This window comes from Microtus ochrogaster, linkage group LG4 (genome assembly GCF_000317375.1).
Source record: "Microtus ochrogaster isolate Prairie Vole_2 linkage group LG4, MicOch1.0, whole genome shotgun sequence".
NCBI classification, from domain to species: domain Eukaryota; kingdom Metazoa; phylum Chordata; class Mammalia; order Rodentia; family Cricetidae; genus Microtus; species Microtus ochrogaster.
This window is the reverse complement of record NC_022030.1, coordinates 43576303-43576544: the sequence shown is the minus strand read 5'-3', so window position 1 is coordinate 43576544 and position 242 is coordinate 43576303.

Genomic DNA, 242 nt, shown 5'->3' with positions numbered 1-242 from the left:
CATTTTTTTAAAATCCATGTTTTAAAAACGACTAAATCTGCTTCCCATCACTAACACAGGGAGCCAATGATGACATCATCGGAAAAGCGCTTGGCTAGTCATCTGGGAATATTTTGTTCCTCTAAATTCAAAATAGTTAAATTCATGTCTCCATTCAAAGGGCTGTCTGCTAGCATCACCCTCACTATTTTTAATAGACTGTATTTTGAGAGACGTTTTTAGATTCGCAGAAGAGTTGAGGA